The sequence below is a fragment of the Colletes latitarsis genome, chromosome 11 (assembly GCF_051014445.1).
Source record: "Colletes latitarsis isolate SP2378_abdomen chromosome 11, iyColLati1, whole genome shotgun sequence".
Classification (NCBI taxonomy): Eukaryota; Metazoa; Arthropoda; class Insecta; order Hymenoptera; family Colletidae; genus Colletes; species Colletes latitarsis.
The window spans coordinates 11,271,779-11,292,712 of NC_135144.1; the positions used below are offsets into that span (position 1 = coordinate 11,271,779).

General features: G+C 36.9%; 1 protein-coding gene across 3 annotated transcripts in view; it reads left to right on the forward strand.

Annotated features, from left to right (window-relative positions):
* Window positions 1-20,934, forward strand: part of LOC143348051 (uncharacterized) — a 364,443-nt gene that overhangs the window by 9,478 nt on the left and 334,031 nt on the right. The gene's annotated exons all lie outside the window — the stretch shown is intronic.

Below are 20,934 nucleotides of genomic sequence, written 5' to 3' on the forward strand. Positions count from 1 at the left end.
TGCAGAGGGGGAAACAGATGATAAAAAATTTGTATGTTATATAAAAAGATCATTTTTGGTACATACATTCTCTCCATATATTTTTCAGGTTTGTACCTTGTTGTTTTCTTTTTTATTTCATTTGTAAAATTATAAAACAGATCTAATCTTCAAACTTTCTTGTTACTATATGGTTAAATGTTTTTAAGTTTTGATCCGAAATTACGTTTCAGAACGTTTAAGGACAAGTATTGCTAAAATTTTGACATATTTTTTGGCCAAGCCAATATATTCGTGAAGAGAACTGGCATTGTCCTCTCCTTGGTGGCAATGAGTCGCTGTCAAATTAATTATGCTCACTCTGCTAGTTTCTACGAGCAAAATGGTGATCGGGGTCCGTGCATTGAGTAAACACATTGCACGCGAAACGGTCCGTCTCAAAGAACTTGTTTGGCTCGTTTATTAACATGAAATATCATTGTTCTCGACGGAGGCACTAATTATGAAGGTTAATATTTGCGACTGCTCTAACGAACGCAATGAACGCTAATGTTTTGACCATGTTTCTGGTTTACACGGTGCCGCGTGTGCAGTCGAACGGAGCATAGTTTGCGAAATATAGCCGAGTTGCGGCATCGGTATGGCTGATATTACAGTCCGTAATGTACTGGCCATCCCGTACCGGGCGCGGTATTTCTCAAAACTTTGAAGTGGTTTGTGGTTACAGTTGAATTGCTTCATTAGATCTTACTTGTATGGAACTAAAGCCATCCGGTTCCAATCCTTTACAGCGACCTCCTCCTTTGTAAAATTGCCATGGCATCGGTTACACTTTTCGAATCATAAAAGGGGAACGGTCTACCATTCCAAACGGGAAAACATTCGGTTCCTCGCAGAGTTTTCGAAGTCAATATATCTAACAAATAAGAAAACACTTATTTACAAACATAATTATAACTTTTACTCTGATATAAACATATAAAAATTCGCAAATGTAAACATGCTGACGATATGTTGGAAATTAAATTGAAGGACTGTTTTGTTTCACGGAAAAGGATACTATAAAGTATTCTTTAAATAAACGATTTTCAACGCAGTCGAAAGGCAATAATTAATGTTAAATAAAGACGTACACTCAATATTGAATTTCGTGGCCACGGTAATTTGAATAAATAAATTATTTTTTTTACCTTCGCGTACCGTAATTATTTGTTCCCATAAATGAGATCGTTGAACGAGACCGTTGAATTTAAGTTTCTGACGAGCACTTGAACCGGATGGTTGAAAGGTGTATTTTTGTTCAATTTATTAATATAGGTAATATAGGTTTTCATTTGCCTCTTCATCGAGGTCCATATTCTACCGATTGTAGATTTCAAATTCGTGTACTAATTGAAAAATAATTTCTCTCCTGTATTCGCAATCTAATTCGCGATGAACGATGTTTTAATTAAAACCGAAAATATTGTTCGTATTTTGACTTCGTTTATCACTTAGTTTCCTTTTGTTTGCCGTAATTGAATTTATGGGATTTTTTCAATAGAAATATTTTCATATAGAAGCTTCCGTAGTACATTATTTCGTGATGCCGTGTTTTTTCAATAAAAATACGGATACAATTTACGAAACCAAAAGTTACCCAAACATAAACAAATTAATATCTCTTCGATCAAAATAGTCAGTTTTAGTCATAAAAAAATATTCTTTTGAGGTCCACTAATACTAATTCATCGACCGAGCACATTATGATCTCTACAGATAGTATGTATACGTGTCGTTACATTAATCAAATTCAATTAACATAAATTGCTGACAAGTAACATTAACGCATTCGCGGACGCGAATGCTGTAGCATTCGTTTTCATTGTGACGTAAAATTACACGAATAACATTCAAATTTATAAGCTACATTATCGTGCGTTCGGTTCTATATAGTTTATATTTTTTGAAATTATTACTCGCTTTAATGAAACGGCTAAAGAACAAATGTTCGTTTTTGCAGCTCGTTAAAATCTGAACTGTCCGCGAGCGCGTTAAATGAAATAAAGACTTTCAGCGCGCAGTTTATCCGCGTTACGGCGGACGTGAACGTTGAATATTCACACCTGAGACGTTCGAACGATAAATCCGCTAATAACGGCAGGTCGACATTAAATTTCGCGCGATCGAATCAACGGAGTCGATACAACGTGTATCGGCTGCTAATTGAATACACAGCATCGGTCCGCGTAACTTTAATAACATCAATACCGGCGCAAACAGTAAGCGTCGGCCAAATTAATCGACGGGCGGTTTCTCTGGCGAGTGGGCGGGCTTGTAACGACGCCCGGTAACCATCATTAACGTCCTTAATGAAAGAGGGTGAATCGCTAAATATGGATACGACGGGTGCCAGTGGGTTCTAAGTCGAAACGAGAGGGGCAAAGAATGCTGAAGAAGCGAGTGGAGTGAAGTGGTCTAGAGCAGTGGTGGAAAAGAGGCTCGCAAGGGCAAAGAAAAAGAAGAGGTGGAAGGAAATTTCGCGAGGAGGAGAAAGGGTTGCTCTTGGATGGCTCCGATTCTCTGCACTTGTTCCTCTTCCTCCCCTTTCGACCTTTCTCTTGGACAACCTTACTTCAAACCGCTCTTTCTCTCTCTAGTCTCGGAGGGTCAATGTCTGCTGGCGCGGCAACTTTGCTCACCTCGTCGCTCCACGCTGCACGGCGGTCCGAAAAGCTGCAATTTGTGGTCAAAATTCAAGCTTTATCGGATCTTTCGTCGAAATTCGATGGTCGAGGGTCTTCGTGGTCGCTGATTTTGAATTTGAAACTAAAAATTTTTAATTCAATATAGATGTTTCGATATGTGGTACTTAATTTTTATATAACTTGGAGGATGAATTCATAATTTGGCCACATCCCCTCAAACTGGTCAATAGATTTACCTGAATACTATGACAAATATTAGTATTGTTGCTCAATTCTCAAAAAGTAGTTCTTCATTCCTCCTTTCTTACTTAGTTATAATCATCTAATTTACTAGTATATAGATACTTAACACATGTAATACTTATATTAGTCACGTTATAGACCAATGCCAATATATTTGTTGAAAATATTCTCGCAAAGAAATATTTTTACCAACTAAACTATTAATTTTGGTCAGTGTACGTTAGCTAGGCACGAAAGTTGTGGAATTTAGGCAACAGTACGGATTTATACGGAGTACAGTAATTCTGGAAAATTGTGAATGGATTCGACCAATTTACTCAGCGAAATCTCCCTGTCTGATATTTTTATTCAAAACTATCTATAAAATTCCATGGCTGGAGAAACGCCGAGCGATTTTGTTTCGTACTTTGGATAAAATTCAATGTAAGTCCCACTTTTCCTGGCGTAATCCACCTACGCTTTTATATTCCACGGCATCTGCGTGCGATACATATATCGACGCCAGGATTTGACTACATTATTTTGGTATCCGTATTTTTATCCAGCTCGAATCCCTGTCCCCATCTCTCGCCGCATATTTCTTTGGTTGGTAATTTTCTGCATAATATATCCTCTCGTAGGCACGGAGCGAACGTCTGGCTGCGTGACAAGCTCGGTTTCCGGTTTTAGACAGGAGACACCAAGATCATGTGTGCACGGAATACGTGGATCGCGGGTTACACGAGGTGTCCGGTTTCTTGCAACGTTTTGCACCGAGACAACGATGATACCACTGTGCTCGTAGTTTCGCGAAAACCAGAGAAACGACAGGTGAAACGCTCGTCTGGTTTATCTCGAGAGTTGGTGCGATGCTAGAATAAAAGCGATCGCCGTGAAACGAGTTTCGTGCAGATATTAGACACACGGTCGAGACAAAAATTTACTAAACGCCTGTCTATTTTACGTTAAAGTACTGTAATATCACTTTTTTATTTTTCATTATCTTGGCATCGACAAACGTTGCAGTAGTTCGAGAGAATAATATAAAATATATCAGAAAAATAGTAAAGCATTTGCGATTGAGAAACTGAAACAATTGAAATAAATTTGCGAAACAAGAATATTTTTATTTGCGTGTTTAAAAATCATTTTATTGAAGGATTCGTTCCTCTTAATCAAAACAAGAAAAATCGGTATTTTCGATAGTTTTCAGGGTTGAAATTTTATTTGCGAGAATAGTTTTCGTAAATATTCGTGAAAACTACAAAGCTTGAAAGAATTATGTAAATAGGTTATGATGAGTTAAGCCCGTCTCCTCCTGTCCTCCCATAATCTCATATGGATTACAACATATTTCAATATCATAAAAATGTCTCCCCTCGCGGTAGAAGCGTGATCGATTCGAAGTAGAATGGCTCGTATACATACATACACGTAACACATTATGACGTGAGCCGTGAAATCCTAATATCGTTTTCGTTTTACGCCAACCGGAAAATGTGGCATTATCGTAATCCTGACGCCGTGGTAAAGTACAAATTGGCCTCGATAGTAATCTCTTTGCCGTACGGATTGATCATACACTATAGACTCGTGAGGTATTTCGAGACGAGCGTGTTGAGTATTTTGCCCGCGATCGAACCGAAATGCCCGATTTCAGTGATTTCCTTTCCTGATTATACAACCGTGCTGACATTGGATCTACTGCTCTCTTGGTTGTTTTGTTCACCCATTGCTTTTCACTCACTATTCCTGGAACGGTACTTTACACCATTTCTGTAAAAAGCGAGCAAGTAAATTGGGTAAATAGGAAATGGTGTTATTGAACCTCTATTTATCAACTTTTGTCCGTAGCCAGTAGTTCAATTTGCTGAATACTTTTACGTTTTTATACGGTTTATATTTTCAGAATTATTTTGTAAATATTATTAGTAAAACTAAGAGATGGCTGTACGTCTAATGTCTCCTCATCTTTTTCTTTAGGATCTTCGGATACAACCGTAGAAGTCAAATTTTGGTGATTCCTTATTTCTTCTAATATTTGTCATTTTGCAACCTGCATAATCAATGTTTGAGAATATATTCCTATCCAGAGGATAAATTTCAGTACATTTGAAACTATCAGTTTGAATATGAATAAGCAACATTTAGATTTGTAGTGTCCGGTAGTAGGGGGGAAAAAGTTTGTTTTATAAAAACCAGTGTACTATATACAGGGTGTTCAGTCACTCCTGGGAAAAATTTTAATGGAAGATTCTAGAGGCCAAAATAAGACGAAAACCAAGACTATCAATTTCTTGATTAAGGCTTCGTTAAAGTTATTAAAAACTTAAATTTAAAAATTTCAAATCGTTATAAAAAAATTATTTTCGATTGCTGGGGTCAATTACAATCATTTTTGGTGAATTGACATATCCCCGAAATCCTACGCATTTTCGAGAAAAAAATTCCTTACCGAAAATATCATTTTAGACCAGAAATGTCACTCCAAAATTTCGTGCGTATGTTTAAAAAATCCTAACTTCTGGACGGATTGAAGGATTTTAATGATTCAAAATTCAAACAATGAGTATTAATGGAGCTCTAGAGCCCCGAAGAAATGGGCCGAAAAATTACATTGGATGTAAGGTCTACTCGTTTACCTCGTTTGTGTTCAGAACTTTACGGGAACTTTCTACGGGCGGAACTTTAAACGTTAATAACTTCTTAACGAAGCTTCCATCAACAAATTGGTATTCTTGATTTTCGTCTTACTTTGGCCTCTAGAATTTCCCATTAAAATTTTTCCCAGGGGGTGGCCGAACTCCTTGTATACAAAATGCAAAGGTATTTAACAAGGTATTTACCAAAACTAAAATAATACCATTCACGCGTTTTTTCATTACAAAAATTGAGAGGTATAGTAGTTTATAATTTGTACGATACACTAGCTTCTAATTAAACGCAACAATCAACTGATTTTTTTAGCTGTGTAAGCTTGACTAGAACATGGCGAAACTTGATTATTGTTTATGTGAAATAACGATCGCATAGCGTTTCACACTTTAAAGATATCGCTCCTATCCGATACTAGGTGCCGTCCAGTTTTTCGGGGAACTCCTCCTATATGAAATTAGTAATATTATATTATCCTACGAAGCTTATAGATATCATCAAATTTTATACTTCCATACAAAAAGGTTTGCATACTTGTTTCGTGCACGTGTATCAATCGACGAAATTCTTTTGACAGAAAACGTTTGCGAACCCTTGGCTTGGAGGCTGCGTACAAAGCGTCGACGGCAGCGTCGCGACGCCGCGTGCACGGCGTTCTGCTGGAATGTAAGCTAAAAGTAGCCCCCGATGAGAGGGCCTTGGCTCGCAGGATTCCTGTGTCAATCAGTCAACCAGAATTTTAGAGCAGAAAAGTTTTCGTTCTGTCCTTTGTGCGCAGCATTCTCAGAGAGAAGTCCGACTATTCGCGCGCCGTTTGCGTTTCGACGTTGCGCGGCGAACGTCTTTCTCGACGGTTCTGCATTTCTTGTGAGCCGAGATCTCAACTGTTGCTCGCATCCGTTAGACGGGTTTCCGTTGCCCTGGCAAATACCTACTCACTACGAAAACCCAATTACCGCGGGGTGTGCGACGAAGGGTGGACGCGGAGCCCTCGGGCAAAACCGTTCTTTGTACTCCCACCGGTAGCCATCGATTGATTTTTCTTTTTAATGGTCAATCGATTACCAACAAGAAAAGTGAAAAGTGAATCTCTGTCGGTGGCTGGATGTTGTAGCGTCCGGGAACCAGTTAACATTCTTTTAATCGTCGTTTTTCCAACCTTACTTTATGAATTTTATCGTTAGACCGAAGCTGGCGATTGCTGAAACGACGGTCTGCCAGTCGGATATGGGCAAGATTTTATTGGAATAATAGATAACCGATAAAACCGACCTACAGCAATTTATTCCTGACGTTTGTTCGATCGAACAGCTACTTTTTTATTCGCTCGTTCTGGAATACTTCGTTCTACGCGGGCCAAGAAATTTTTAAAAAATCAGCTATGTTTTCATCGCTCGATCTCGCTTGAATTCTAATCTTCGAATCGTGTTCTACGATACTAGTTATGACAGTACAATCGAAGATAACGCCAAATTCGAATATGAAGATGAATGCAAGAAAGTTGTTTGATAACGCAACGCAATGGCAGATACCGTATTGCATAATGGATGAGAAAGCATCGATAATGTTAAGTAGGATATTACGCTTATATGATTTATGAAATAGCGAGTTTATCGGAGCAATGACCTCGACAAGACGCCTTTAGGCTGAATGGAACCGTATGCGACGACATATTAACGGTAGATAGGGTATTACCCCAAATTCTCGCTGAAGTCAATTTTACACGCGAGCAACTCGATGGCACTATCCCCGGCTTGAAATAATACTCTTCGTCGTTCAGCTTTCTTTATTTGCCTCGGCGCGATTCAATTTAAAAGTTACACTAGACACACTATACCGACTGATTCGTAAACTTGTTAGGGACAGCTTGGACTGCAAAGTATTTACAGTGACGGCCATATACTTACCAGAGGCGTCCAAAGTACTTGAAAACAAAGTTAAGTGTTTGATTGTTTAAGCAATCTTGACTATCCATGAAAACTTGATTATTCTTCCTTAATTATATAGAGTTCAATCACATTGCGTAAGACGTAAGAGCTACACGATTATTTTTCACGCAACAACTTTGTCGCATTAATGTTCTTCTAATATAAATACACGTTGATTAAGCTACAAACACGAATTCAAAGTAAATTAAAAGTAAATAATTTATTTTGCATCATATTTTGGCACAAATATTCATCCATGATAAACATAAAATATTTCCTGCATATTTAAAAAAAGATATTCTACTTCTAATATTACATAAAGATTCATTTTATAACGAGAAAAAATATATTTTTCATGTTATGAAATAAATATTATGCGTATATTAGGAAAAAATATTCTATTTCAAATATGAAATAGAGATTCATTTAATATTCAGGAAAACATATTTTGCTCGTAACATGAAATAGATATTTCCTGCATATTTAAAGAAAAATATTTGTTACTTAATATAAAATAAATATTGTATGTAAAGCTAAATGATACATGTCATAGAATGGGTTCATCGCATTTCGAGATGGTAGAGTAACAATCAGTCGTAAAGAACAAATCGAGCATTGTGCCATAATCATTTAACACATGATTCCTTTAAACTAATTCATATAAATTAAAATTGCGAATTAAACTGTCAAAAGACGTAGCTTCGTTCCGAAAAATATATATAGACTTTCGAAGTATGTATTCCTTCGTGAATATTATTGCTCAATATTTTCATAATTATCGTCATTCTTTTAAAGTCGCGGCGAACTGATGAAATAATCGAGCGAACGAAATTGTTCGGTCGTCTGTCAATTAGATCGTCCGACGATTCTAACGATCATTTTTCCCCTGAAATCTCTACAGACACTTTATAAGTCTGATCCTAGATTAGAGTTAATTTTGAAACGGGCGGATCGATCCACCGTTCATAAGTGGATTCTTCTTGGGCGTCGTCGTCGATGAGTAGGATTACGTATCAACCGCTGACTGGAGTGTAATCGAGTAACCAGCAGTCCAAAAGCACTGAGGACTACATCGATGCCACAGTAACAAAATGTATCGTATGATTGGTTGCGTGGACGAAATTTCTTCTCTCAAAAATCCATGTAAATAAAGTACTTTTGCTCGGAGACTGGTAAGAAATTAATTGAAACTCTGGGAACAAACGAAATTAGATAATAACATAGGGAAACTGACATGCTTTTATCAAATTCTCGGTAGTAATGAAAATCAAAAAGTATCATTTTGAATTAACTGGAAAGTGGCACAGAGTAAGGTGCAGAGAATGACAGAGACGCTGAAATATTTCGTCAGTCTCGAATCGGTGCTTTGGCTCTCTCGAAAATTAATTACACGAGCGGTGTATTCCTCACGCAGAAAATTAATAAAACATATTCTGGAAGGAGCTTCAAAGAGACACACGTATCAGCGTCGACGCGAACGAAAGCGAATCGATAGCCCGTGACTTCTAATTCAATCTTCGAAATACCCAGACCTACTCCATCCGCGAGCGTTGCAACTGTTTGCTAACAATGACCGATTATAGTAGCATTTCCATAACCAACTGTGGGTCAAAAGGTCAACCGCTCTCTATGCACACGCTTGATGGACAACCGTGTCCGTGACGCACACAACCAATGCTGCAGAAAGGCACAGAAGCGTCGCAGAATAATTCAATTCGAATTTACAGATTAGGCAGTGGATCGAAGGGGATTTATGACATTTGATGAATACCAATTGAAACCTCAATACGAGTGATCAGTATGAAATTATACAGAAATACTTGAACGGTACACGCGTGTTGCGAATAAGATAGTAGCTCAAAGAAAATTCCACGCTTTTGCACAAAATGATAACGTTTACTGTATTTTGTGAATTATTTTATGGCATTCCAAACGTGCTGTGCGTCCTCAATTGCAATTCTATGTTTAGGATTAAAATATTTAGTAGCACACAAAAGGAAAATTGTACATTTTCGTACAAAACGATAGCACACTCGTTTACTGTATTTTGTGAATTATTTTATGACGTTTAAAATGTGCTACGCGTCCTCAATTGCAATTCTAGATTTAGGAATAAAATATTTAATGGCGCATAGAAAGAAAACTTTACGCTTTTGGACAAAATGATAGCACACGCGTTTACTGTATTCTGTAAATTATTTTATGATATTCCAAATGCTTCCTCTATGGTAATTCTAGGTTTGGGAATAAAATAACAAAAAAAAAAAAATGAAATGTAACCCCACTTGACAAATATCGCTGGCAGTTAAATCGAATATCGGTACATGAGAACCGAGTGTTACAACTGGAGCACAGTTGGTAACTAATGCAAGCAATAACGTCGCTTTAAGCTGAACCTAATGACTATAACTATGGCCGGGATTAGTCGTTACCTTGGTCGTAAACGTTTCCTTCGGGACCAGCGTTTGGATTGGTGTGGTTAAACGCGCGCAACGGACCCGCGGAATATCGCTAACCGAAAATGTTGCCGCACTCGTTGCCCAAAGTGTGAAATACGATCGCGATGGTACCTTGCCCGGATCCTCGTTCGACGAAATGGGATTTATACTCGTCGGTTGTACCGCGCCAAATCGATCGTAATTGCTCAAATTTCATTCGACGAGAAAACTTTTTTCGCGTAACATCAAGTTGGAGACTCAACGAGTTCCATCTAAATCTGAAAATATTTCGTTAATTCGAACGATGTTCGAAATGGTGTAGGCAAAAACGACAAGCCACAAAAAAAGAATGCAAAACGGTGGTCGCAGCAATACGAAAAGATATTACGACCGACATCAAAGGGATATTTTTTACGGGAAAAGAAGAATTTAAAATGAAGGAACTAACGAAATAAAGAAATAAGAGTTAAATAAGTGTTCATGAAGTCTCGTAGGAGTGAGCTTTTTCAGAAACGACGTTACAAAGTAGCCTGAAAGTTAGCAGTTCCTATTAAAAAATCCTCGTAGCGCGAGGGATTACAACCTTTTTAATCTAAGCTTGCAACCAACAGCTGACGATCGTTTAAATAAATTACTCGTCGCGTACACACTGAGAAGCACATATACGAACGAAGGTACGTATGGTTTTCGCAGTCTTTCGCGTCTATCGTTAGGTAGATTACCGCGATGCAGGCCGGTTAATTGTACCCGTACAGAAGTGCAGATGCTCTCTCGAGTTCTCTCGGTTTAAAATTGCGAATACGGTCTCGCATTCGCAAAGAGTACTGGAAATACAGAATCGCGAAAACAACTGAACCCCCGGAACTCTGGCGGTATAATATTCCCCGGTTAAAATTATTGTTACAGCAACGGATACGCGTGTTCGTTCCAGCGCATCGCACTTTATCCGACTCGTCTCGGCTGTCGTTGACGAGTTTGTTAAATTTTTTAATTCCATCGACGGTACTCGACTGAAAACCGTGCACGGGACGTCCTGCGTCCATTAATCATTCACACGTCCACCGTTGCGCGGAGATCATACCTCTCTATCGAAATACAACTCTGCCTTGCTTCTTCCATTGATCCGCGTTACGGATACAAGCGACAGAATCACTATTGTTGGGTTTCAATTACTCGAACCACCTCAAACCCTTTTGCCAGGGGGTAAAAATCCCCAATAAATAAACAAATATATAGTAAATAGTGCAATAGGTCGACCATACCAAAAAAATGGATAAATAAGCAGAACTAGGAAATATATTTCGATATACAAAGTTTAGAATTTTATATGTTGTAAAAGAAACTGTTAAACCGGATTTAGTGGTGTAGATCTGATTCTAAATTAAACCCTTTTGTCAGAATTTACGTTAAGACGTGGTGTTGGATTGAAATTAATTTTATAACAAAAGTTTGTTGCGCCAAGAAAAACAAATTATAAATATATTTACAAGGACCACATTAATCTTTCTTTTTTGCCTGAAATCGTGTGGATAATTAGAGTCTCGATAATTAGGTCCATCCAGATTGAATTTTCCCTTTTCACTGTATATATATTTTCTGTTAATGCTGTTTTTTGTAAACAGTTTTTATATTAAACACGACTTTACGAAAGAGGTACAGTGGAATATTGATTAATTAAAATATCGAATAATCCATTTCCTGTACGTCCGCCATATGCAGGATTTTCGTACAGGATTTTCGAATTCGGTAGTATTTGTTGGCGGAAATATTTTCGAGTGTATTTTCAGACAATGGAATGTAAAAATGATGGATTTTTAACAAATTCTAGAGCAGTGTACCCCCTTAAATAAGTCTAATAGCGAACACTGCCCCGGAAGGAATATCTTTTCTGTAAAAGTCGAACGTAGAATTCTATGCGGTTTCTGGCAATATTTCTTCACGGCTCACAAGTGTCAGCAGTATTGCGGAACACAGTTTGCAATATTTCTAGAGTTTTGCCTGTATCTGCAACTGACGCGCGAACTCGTAAATTTGGTAGATCCGTAAACGTCGTTTGATACACTCTTGGTAAAGTTGCGTGGAAAAAGGTTGGCGAACGTTAAATTTAGCGATCGAGTTGTTTGATTTACGAAATTCGAAATAATTTTGGTTTAAATAAATTTCGATATTCAATATTTTCGGTAAACAGGAGTTCCAGTACCACGAACTTTTTCAGAAATTGGGAATTAGCTGTTATATTTCATTGAATTTCAATATACCGATATATTATAAAAAAACTTTTTTAAAAATTTGTATTTAATCGATATTTGCTTTAAAACTTTGTTTTACTAATAAACGTTCTACGCATATTGCAGTTGAACAAAATTATTATTAGCGATATAAAATATAATAAGAGTTTATAATTATTTAATGCTAAATTTAATTACGTTGTATATGTTATATAGTATGTAATATTATATTCATATGTTACATATATTATTTGATTTGAAGTACAATATTTGAGCGTATTCCGAAATTATATTAATATTTGCACCATCAGGGTTTTATCAAAACATCAACTTTTTTAAAGAAAAATATACTTTGAAATTAATAATAAAGGAAATGAGAGTAGTGCAAGTGTTTGTCCCAAAAAAAGAAAAAATTTGACGGTTTGTTGAAAATATTTTATACAAAATTAAAAAAATGTACGAAAAAATATATTTTTATTTGATATTAACTTCAAATTTTATTTACTATACAAACGATTATCTGTGAAACATATTTTTATTTATTGTTACATGAAATACATACGTTTTTAAAATTTTAAGTTAAAATATTTTTTATATGCAAATACAGAAAAGAAATAAAAAGAATTAAAAAAAAAATTGCATACACGTCTGATGCGTTATACTTGAACCACTTCAATTCTTGGTTATTAGCGTCCATTCAATTTCTTTTCCAGAAGTATCGAAGCTTTTTAATTGTAAATATCTTGAAAAATATTGAGTATCTAACCCTATAATGGTATATGAGGGTACTCTACGAGGTAACAAGATCTACCAGTGCTTAAAATCTCCAATTGTAATATCGAGGGCCTTTATTATTCGTAATAATTCTGAATAGCCACTGTTAAATTGGATTACGGCTAAATAAGTTACCATTTGGATCACTTTAGTCGTGTATCAGTACATTTCATTCGCACCACTTATCGATCTAGACTAAATGATTCACATAATTATTTCGACCAAAACACTTCCCATTCATATAAAACCTTTACCACAGCAGAAATAATAAAAGAATTTCAAAGTAAAGAAGTAAAAAGCAGGTAGTTTCAAGCTTTATGCACATTACATTTTCTGCTTCTACTAAATCTTCTATAACTTTGTCATTTTTGCAAATTTTGCTTTAATATTTTTGTGGGGCCTTCTTAAAAACTCCAAGCATTGAAAAGAGATGAAAAAATTCGATTTTTTCAATTCGTCACAGTGGTTTCCTTCCTTAAAAATATCGTACGTGCGTTCAGTGTTGTTTCATACTGTATTCACATTTCAGTCCAACGCTTGCTCCAAACGAATCTTGTCTCTCGATACTGTTTAGTAGAAGAGCGTTGCATACAATCAAATGTGTCGGTGGGGGTGTTCAAAAGATGATGTTTGAAGGAGAAAACTCACTTCCGCATCTCATTTAATTTGAACGTCAGCGCGGTATTGATTTCCACTCGAACGCTTTCGTGAAGAAGACCGCGTTCGGCTCGCCTTAAGAAAAGAATATAGAAATATGTGCTTAAGCCTTCAATCGTGAGACCCGTCTATGTTCCGATTTACATGGGGAAACAAAAAGTTGCTTTCCAGGTATCCTCCTGCCCCGTCCCTTGGATTCTTTTGCACACACTCTACGCGCGTAGTGCGAACGCAGCGGAAGGAAAAGCTGGCTCAGCGGGACTCCCTCCACCGCCCTCGCGGTGCAGTACTTTGCATTTTACAATGGCAAAGATATTATGTAAAGCGTCTGTGCGCGCGACCATCGACCCACAGACACCTCCATGCAACCCCCGACGCGTGTATGCGACGCACGGCTGCGTCATACAGGCCGCGCCAACCTTACATACTTTCAGGGCATTTCTGTGCTCGCGTCAGAGAATTGTTCCAGACAATGGTTTGATTGTTTTTTCGTTGCCCTTGCTATTACCGCTCGAGCTTTTCTCTTCCTGTCTCTGTGTGGATTTGTTGCCGATGTCGAGAGTGGCTTTGTCAGAGACTTTGAGAGCTTTCAGAGTCACCATGGGGGTGGGGGGGTGGGAGGGTGGGGGGGGGGCACATTAATGGAGGATCTACAGGCATTTAAAAATGAACACTTTCAGATCGAGAATGTGTTTCGGCTTATTGGAATTGTAGGGCTATGGGTTGTATGATTGAATCAAACAACAATATTTCACTGTAAAATATTTAGTCTTTATTCGTAACGCGAAGATATACATAGATCTTTTCGGTCTGAAATCGGTTTCTAAACTGTGCAGTTCATCTACGACAAACTCTTATCTTTGTATAATAAACACCATGAGTTCGTAGAACCCATGGCCGAAACAAGAACGAAACTTTAGACATACAGAGCGTTCGGCCACCTCTGGGAAAAATTTTAATGGGAGATTCTAGAGGCCAAAATAAGGCGAAAATCTAGAATATCATTGATTCAAAATCTGTTAAAAAATTATTAAAAAATTAAATTAAATAAATTCAAATGATTCATGGAAAAATTATTTTCGGTCGCGGGGTTCAATTACAATCATGTTTGGTGAATACACATACCTTCGAAATCCTATCCACTTTCGAGAAAAAAAATCGGATAGGTGCCTAAATTTTTCGACGAAAAACAAATTTTTCAAATAATTCATGGAAAAATTATTTTCGGTTGCGAGAGTTAAATACAATCATTTTTGGTCATTACTCATACCCCCGAAATCCTACCTACTTTCGAGAAAAAAATTCGAGAAAGTGCTGAAAGTTTTGGGTGAAAAAAAAGACTTTCGAATCGTCTTGAAAAAATTATTTTTAGTTACAGGGGTCAGTTACAAGCATTTTTCGTCATTACATATACCCCCGAAATCCTATTCAGTTTCGAGAAAAAAATTCCTTACCGAAAATATAATTTCTGGTCAGAAATGTCTGCCTGAATTTTCATGCGAATCTTTAAAACGTCATAACTTCTGAACGGATTGAACGATTTTAACGTTTAAAAAAGCAAACTACGCGTATTTTAGTGGAGAATATATACAAATTGCAAAAATATTCGAAAAGTTGGTCCTTGACCCCGCAAAATCAGAAAAACCCCCTAAAAATGGTCCAATTTTTAAACAGCCATAACTCCTACAATAATGAATATATTTCAATGAAACTTTTTTTTGAAGCAGAGCTCATTAATACCTACAAAAAAGTATTAGACAATTTTTCTGTAGGGCGTCAAATAAAATTATCAAAAATGAAAAACGAATTTCTAAGAAAAATCGACAGGGGGTAGCTGCCTAAATTTTTCGACGAAAAAAAAAAATTTCAAATCGTTCTATAAAAAATATTTTCAGTTGTGGGGGTCAATTACAATAATTTTTAGTGAATACACATACCCCCGAAATCTTACGCACTTTCAAGAAAAAAATTCTTTTCCCAAAATATGCTGTATGGCCGGAAATGTTTCTATAACTTTTTAACGAAGCTTCAATCAACAAATTAGTATCCTTGATTTTCGTCTTATTGTGGCTTCTAGAGTCTCCCATCAAAATTTTTCCCAGGTGTAGCCGAACACTCTGTATACAGTCGTCACTGAAGATGATTTCTGTAACATCATGAGACGGTTAGGAAATTCAACACGGCTCGAATCTATACCAAATCAATCTAAAAGTTGATAGAGATTAGGATCACCTATCGTCAAATTTCCTAAAAATATGACTGTTTGAAATTGTTTGGTAAATATTCGTATTCTCACGCAAGTTGTCGGGAACAGTTGTAGGCGAACGCGCTCTCGAGCATTCAGAATGGCCTGTTTTATCTTTTTTCTTCGGTGTCAGTTATTTGCCGTAACGCTTTTAGCTCAGTGTCTGTAGCTTGGTATTCCCCGGGCCAGGATGTACATTGTTGCATATGGAAATGCACACATAACGTAGGGGCTCGCTTCTTAGGTGCTACGCGAGAGCACGCGTCCGCACGGATACTCTCGAGCATTTAAATTTATTTTTCGCTGCTTCTTTTGCCGTGAAATGTCTCGCGCAATGCTTTAGGAAAAACGTTGACGATATAATGAATGACACTAATATCACCAGCGCGTTCTCTTCCTCTACCAGCGCTTCGAAATGTTCTTTTTTTATTGTAAAACAAAATTTGGCCACGTAAATGTCTCTGTACGAAAGTTTCTGCTTTTCGTCTGTAAAATTAGAATGTACAAATGTATCTTTCTATTTTAAGAAATGTAAAGTTGTTGCTTTAATAACGTTGAAACGTATAAAAAGTAGCTTCTTTCTGAAATTGCGTTGTTTTCGAGTTTTTAAACAAACTGTAAGAGGTGTGCAAACGAAAATGATGTATTAATGTTTAAGTAGTAGACGTTTTTTGGGATGTCTCCTTTACTTATTGTCAGGGAAACGTCAGGATTAAGCTTGGTCTCGAAATGGTTGAGCAGAAGAGCTTTCAGCCAGGAATTAACGAACACAGGGCACAGAGTAACAGTGTTAGATACATATAAACAAATTTGATTGATGACTAAAATTCTGATTGACCATTAGTCAGAATAAATTAGTCATTAGTCACAAATCTCTTGTCAAAAGTAATTGTTTTTATTAGTGAAGTTAGACAAAATTACTAACTACTAAGTTAGTTATGATTAGACTGCATCATAAATATGCGTTTATGCATTTATGGAAAATTTTAATTCTCATAAAATTACAGAATGCACTTAATATGCAGAAATATAAGAAATATTTAAAGTAAGATACGAATTATTATATTTGGGGGTTGAGGCAACTCTCTACAAAGTTCCCATTTCATTAATTCTATTAATAAAAATATGAATTTGCATAAAGATCCGCAGTTTAGTCATCAAATTTAATGATACGTTTGAAGTATTATATTAAATTCGACATTCGACGATCTAGTTATGATTACCGATTTAATGAAAATCATTTAAAATTCTTAGTCAATAATAAATGGTCAGAGGTAGGCAAAATGTAAGAGTCATGATTAATGACGAAATATAACGTAACCAGCAGTCACTGTTAATCATTATCAATCATTATTAATTATACATTCATTTGCTAGCAATCATTAAACATTCATTCTAATTCAATCCATATGCATGTTTTTAAAGGAGAAATCATTTATTCTCGAGGAAACCACGGAATATAGAATGGTGTATTTAGTAATAGGTTTAGTTTCGAAGGTGAGCTTGCATACAGATGTTTAGAAACAGATTTCAACCGCTATATAACGATAATGTGGTTTGTTTCCTTCCCGCTATTCCTATATGTATCAGTCTGAGTCAGATAACGACGTGGTAACTACATCTAGTATCAGTTCATTGTTCAATCGAAATAATTTGTATTAGATACAGTACAATGGGGTGTTTCGAATCTTTTGGACAGTTTTCTCAAGTAACAAACGTTTTGCAACACGACGTGGTGAAACATTTTTTAAAGCAATAAAGAAGTGAACATCTACTCAAACTGTTTGTTCAAAATGTGAATCTACTTATGCGAGTCATGGCTCTGTTTATAGACAAATGTTTATAAAAAAAATAGTAATCCCTCGCTAATGTTTGCTACTTTTTCCTCTCGATATTGTTCGTGGAGTCATTCTCATCAATTCAAGAAAATAATATTTCAGTTTTAAATGAGTCGAATTTGCTCAGTTCGTAAATCTATCAAATTTTGGGCTTCGTCAAACAAAAATTAGAGCTGAAAGCAATTTTATAAAAGCTTCTAGGATGGTGTAAATAGAAAATCTGTGGAAGAAGAAGAACTAATTGGCAATTGAAGCTTCAGCGATTTATCAAACGAAAAGAAACAAATGACCAGAGACGTCAGGTTCGTCAGTGGTATTTGAAACGTCTATACCAAAAGCACTTTCCACTATTTTACCAAGTCATATTGCTACTCTCATATATTGAATCTCTGTGACCCCAATGACGTATCAAACGTCATATCAAATATCGAATAATTATTTGCGATACGTAATCGAGTCACTTCAAAGTGCAATATGTTAGAATATACGCTCTTCATTAAGGACCTTCGTCAATTGAGATTCTATCAATATTTTTAACCAGAGGTTACGCTAGGTCATCCTGTGGGTGTACAGCATAATGCGTGCATACCCGGCGATAGTCACCAAACACGAGCAACGACAGCGACAGCTGACAGTATCTGCGGAATGCAATTCACCAAAGACAATGCTCCGCGTTAAAACGGCACGTATAGATAACCCGGTGGCCTGGTTGTACATAACGTGTACACGCGTACCTCGTATACGGCGCGGCGCCACGACGCGTAACGACGCGAGGAATCGATATGCGCCGAGAAGAGTGCTTTCCCAAGACACGGCTGCAACGACTGTATCGCTTGGTTTGTTCGCGATCGCGAATTCTGGCTATCTAAATTTCTGATAAAACTAGTCACGTGACTAGTCATTTTAATCTTCAGGTTAAAAATCATTACAAAATTTCTGATCAAACTAGTCACTTGACTAGTTTTAATCTAAAGATTAAAAGTAATTGCAAAATTTCTGATCAAACTAGTCGTTTGACTAGTCACTTGGCTAGTTTTAACCTCAAGGTTAAAAATTATTGTAAAATTTCTGATAATCAAACTACTTGCTTGACTAGACACTTGACTAGTTTTATCCTTAAGGTTAAAAATCGTTGCAAATTTCTGATCAAACTAGTCCCTTGACTAGTCACTTGATTAGTTTCGATCTCGAGGTTAAAACTTATTGCAACATTTCTGATGATCAAATTACTTGCTTGACTAGACACTTGACTAGTTTTATCCTTGAGGTTAAAAATCGTTGCTAATTTCAGACAATCAAACTAGTTGTTTGACCAGACACTTGACTAGTTTTAACCTTGAAGCGCTCACTCGCTGAAGCATGCATAGAATTTTTCTCAGCATCGTCCAGATGATTTAATGCATCCGTGAGCATTCCCCACCGGTTCAAGTAATGTGTGTCACTCGGTTGTCCGAGGCGAAAGTGGTAGGGAGGAGCGTCGCGACGCGTACGACGAAACAGTCCTGGTAGATTTGTCATCGTAAATCGTCGCTCGAGATAATCCGTGCCGGCTGGTAGGGGCAGCCTTTTTCCTCTCGTCTTCTGGCAGGACACATTTCACAATTAGCCGGCATTACGTCGACAGGATTAAAGGCGGACGCGAAAAGTTCGAGTCGCGAGGATTAACCGTGTATCTCGTATTCTTGACGTCAGGAGGAAGCGTTGGTTATTTATATGGCAGCCCCTAATTAAGTCCGACCTGTAATCGTTGTAATCCACTTTGAGAAGGGAACGGTTCCGATTCTTAATTACGGTTTAGCTGACCCAGTGCTCTTCAGCAACAACAATTCGTGTCTGTGGTCGTCGCCACGAAGGGGTTGGGCGTGTATGTGGAGCAGAGATAGCGGGCTGGGCTTTGTATTCATTGCAATATTCAGCACCCCTGGAGTTTGTAATGATATTAGGAACTTGGATAATCCGTTAGTTCGTTATCGTCCGTCTCTCTCGTTACCCCAATCTCTTCTCTTTCTGCTTCCCTATTTTCTATATTGTTAGGTTCCCTCGATCCTCGTGTCATTTCCTCCCAGTTGTTTCATTTTCTTTTACACGAATTTTTCAAGTTTATATCCGACAATTTGTAACGCAGAATACGCGTTTCGGTGTAATTGATCTGCTAGCTAGAACGTTTCTGTTAATATTTTACAGTTATTCCGTACAGTGAGTTTGCAATATTCCTTGCTTGTCTATTTTATAGTGTTCTCCTTTATTTTCGTCTATCTGCAAAATTAAATTTTTTACTCGGTACTTCGAATAGCCTGTTTCAAGATTGGAATTTGTGACCTGTTAATTATAAATTCAATGCATTCTTCGTTTCTATAGTTTTCATTACATTCGAAGTTTTGTTCTTTTGTAAGCGGAGGGAATTAATTTCGTTAAAATTGACAAAACTTTGTTGCTGTAACGCCAACGTCCATTCGATTGTGTAAATAGAAAGTAACATATTATTTGCTTTTCAACGTTCGAATTTCTATTGCCGACTATAAATATTTATTTTTGCGAAGCAACGATTGGACTAACGTTCAAATGGTGCGAATTCTTTCTTTTTGTCGGAGTATTTCGGGGTTGGTCTGGTCTGGCGACTGCAGGCCAGTTTTGCATAAACGCTACCTCCGACGAAACGTTTCAATATCGCAGGAAGTTGTAGAACTAATATTCTCCAGTGTGTGAACAGAGTTGGAGCAGGCCGAAGCGGAGCTCACATATTTACCGTGACACAATGTTGGCAAATAGAAACGATGGAATATGTAATCGGAAGATCGCGAATTTCCTCGTTCCAAGATCGATTCGAATTCCTGTTTAAATTGCACGGAAATGTTTCGGTAACTTGAAAATTATATTCGATCCTTTCATTTCGATTCGCTTATCTATTCTAAGCTTTCAAAGTTAACGATTCGTTGTTACGATAGTATCGAATAATCGTTAAATTATTCGTTTGCAAAAATTAGTTAGGGTATTTGCGAATTAACCAAGCTTCTAAATTCGACGAACTTTATTTCCCATTTCTATAAAATTATCAGAATTTGCAAAATTACACTCTTCGATGTAGACGTATGCAAAATACACTTGTTCGATAGGATAAATACGAAATGTTTCGTAAAAAAATTCAGAAAATTGGTTATTGTCGCTTTGGGGTTGTACTTTGCTAATGAAGAAATTCCCACGAGTTCAGAACTGTTGGAAATGGTTTTAATTGGTTCCTTAAATTTGGATTTACCGTCTTTCGTTAAAACTTCTTTCTTGTGCG